This window comes from Schistocerca gregaria, unplaced genomic scaffold (genome assembly GCF_023897955.1).
Source record: "Schistocerca gregaria isolate iqSchGreg1 unplaced genomic scaffold, iqSchGreg1.2 ptg000338l, whole genome shotgun sequence".
Taxonomy (NCBI): Eukaryota; Metazoa; Arthropoda; class Insecta; order Orthoptera; family Acrididae; genus Schistocerca; species Schistocerca gregaria.
This window is the reverse complement of record NW_026061803.1, coordinates 1,425,936-1,429,188: the sequence shown is the minus strand read 5'-3', so window position 1 is coordinate 1,429,188 and position 3,253 is coordinate 1,425,936.

Sequence of the window (3,253 nt, the reverse complement as noted above, 5' to 3'; positions counted from 1 at the left end):
CAGCATGAACACATTATCCTTCCCTGGACATTATGCTTTTGCTGATTGTCAGTATTAGTCTAACATGATAGACAGTTAGTCTATTGGTTTTCTTGTGTATGAAGAAGACTTTTTGCAATAAATCACCAGTTCATTTTTTACTTGAATTTCATTTAAAGAATTTAGTGTTCCTTTCATTCGATTTGCATTATTAATTGTTTTTAAAATACAGTTATTAAGTAATTTTATACAAATTGTTCACCCTAGGACCTCATGTAAGGGCCAAATATCAAGTAGCATATTTCCATTGTATTATGTATATCAAAACTGTATCTAAAGGGATTTGTCAGAGTCTAAATAGTCTCCGACTCTGGTAACGATTTCTAATTTCACATACATGTGATACTGCAAGACTAACGCCTTGAACTGTTCCCATAACCAAAACTACAGGGGACTGAAGTCGAGGGAACAGGGGACCAAGGTGTGCCCCCTCCGCCCCAACCATTCCAAAAGACATGAAGCGTCAGCATCCGATATTCACACACATTGCAGATGAAATGTGACATAATGCATAAACCACATCGGTAGTCTTTACTGATGTGGTACCTCCTCAGACAAGGTAAGCAAAATGTTAACAAGAAGTTGACGATAATGAGCTCCATTAAATGTTTGGAGTAGGATATATGGCCCTAGTAACTTATCACCAAGAATGTCTATCCATTAGTTGACGGAGAAATGAGGTTGATGTACTCTTTGTACACCAGCATACGGGTTTTCATAAGCCCACACGTGCTGAGTATGGAAGTTCACAGCACGACCCTTTGTGAACCGCAAAGGATCAGAGAAATAAATTCTTCGTCGAAAACAGTGGACCTGCAGCACGCTTCTGTATGGGCCAATGACACAACTATGATAGGCTATCGTGGTCCTCTGGCATTAGTGCCTCGATGTTTTGAAGGTGTTACGGATACAGCAATAGCTCAAGCAGTACCAGCCGAACAACAGGATGACTTATGCCTTCTGTTGGTGTCAATCGCCAAATCCCCACACTGCTGTTGCACGTTTTTCGTCCAGCAAATCTGGTATGTCCTCCTGCATCTTAGGTGTGTGAACTGACTCATGCCATCCACTACTCGTCTTTTGGAAGCTAGAAAATCCGTGTCCTTAAGAAGCAGAAAACTTTGGGTCAACAACTTATCGAATGGTACTCTGCAACGTGGGTATTTTTCTGCGTAGTGGGAACGTGCTTACGGGCTATTTCCAATTGCTAACCCATAGCAGATAATTATATCCGTCATGTCACTTTAGGAGTAGTACGCTTCCATTGTTAACAAGCAGAAGAGAAATGGAAAATTTACCAACCCATTCGTGCACAGTGCATTACAAATATCACAGTGACAGTAAACATTGCGATATGACTTACAGGGACTAGATGTTTGTCTGTGAACACATGTAATATAGAATAACGTGATGCAATTCTGAAATGTACTTAAATGCCATACTCCGAATAAATAAATGCGATACATACCCATAGTTGCAGGCAATTTACTACAAAATAACACACACTAACAACGCTAAAACTATAGTACATGCAACACAACTGCCTGTAGATTACCCAGTGCTCAGACTTGTGTACACTGGAGTACGTCAATACGGAAAGACACGTACAGTAGTGAACGCTATTGACGGATCATGGGTTGGGGTTCGGTTGTTTGGGGAAGGAGAGCTGACAGTGAGGTCATCGGTCTCATCGGATTAGGGAAGAACGGGGAAGAAAGTCGGCCGTGCCCTTTCAAAGGAACCATCCCGGCATTTGCCTGGAACGATTTAGGGAAACCACGGAAAACCTAAATCAGGATGGACGGACGCGGGATTGAACCGTCGTCCTCCCGAATGCGAGTCCAGTGTGCAAGCCACTGCGTCACCTCGCTCGGTTCACGGATCATGGGGGCAGCACCTGTGGCCATACGTCACTTGTTTATTTAATATCTACCTTGCGTGTCAGGCGGACATATTCACACCCGAACGTCTTCAGCCACTATGGACAAGTGTAGAGATCTCACAAAGTATGCATTTCCAGACCCACGTTCAAGGTATTTTTTTTCTTGTTCTTGTGGTTGGTATCACCTATCAAAATATTTGCCACTATTTCTCCAATATCCTGTGTAGGTATTCCACCCAAGAGTCTTCAGTCGCATTTGCTCTGGTGTTCCGACAGATATTTTCGATTTCGTGTTTGGAATTTGTAGGTGGAGTCAGTCGAAATTAATACTGTTCATTACGCCTGTCATGATGTGCCACTGTCGCCGCAAAGCGTCGGTTTGTTCCCCGTTAAAAAAAAATAATTTATTTTCAAAGCGGAATTTCACGTACCCATTCGGATGGACGGGCCACAAACTAGTCTACAACGTCATTCGCTTCATCCATTTGTATTAACAGGAGCGGGAAAACTCTAAGAATAACCGATACTCTAACAGCGACAACAAGGCCCTGGCCCAAATTGATAGCTACCGCCACTCTCCGTTTTCCAGTTTTCCTGCTAATACGTATCGCTAAAACGAATACCAAGCTGGACTAATCTCGGGCCGCTCTAACGAATGAAAATGTAAAATTCCGCTTCAAACAGCATTTCGCGTGTAACGGAAACAAACCGAAGCTTTCCGTCGACGTGATGACCAGTACACGTTTGGACTGACTGCATCTACACATTTAAAATATCTACTGAAAAACCAGAAGAAATGTGCCTGAAGACTTTTAAGAGAGACATCCGGTACATTTATACACTGAAGTAGCAAAAGTCACGGAGCACGTCGTTTCATCGTTGTCGGACCTCGTTTCACCCAGTACAGAGCATCATCTCCGTGTGGCGTGTACTCAAAAAGTCGATAGAAGTCCCTTGCAGAAATATTGCACGCTGCCTCTGTAGCCACACATAGTTACGAAACACTGCCTCACCTGTAATAGAACACAGGCAGATGCAGCTCAAGTGCGTTCTGGGTACTGATACTCTAATAGAGGTGGTGATATCTGGCATAAAAGCTGAAACCTTACTGCCTGCAGCCTCCTGTAACAAATCGTCCCGTGTGCTGGATTTTTCCACGTGTAGAACATTCGCACTTACCTTGCTCAGAGATCCGTCCTGTTCCGCACCATTCTGTCGCGAGAGTTCCCGCCACTCATTGTCGTTAAGTGGATTATGTTGTGGATCAGCGGGTTCGATTTTCTCCAACTGTGGTGGTCCCGCCAAGGCATTCCTATACTGCTCACGGTCCCC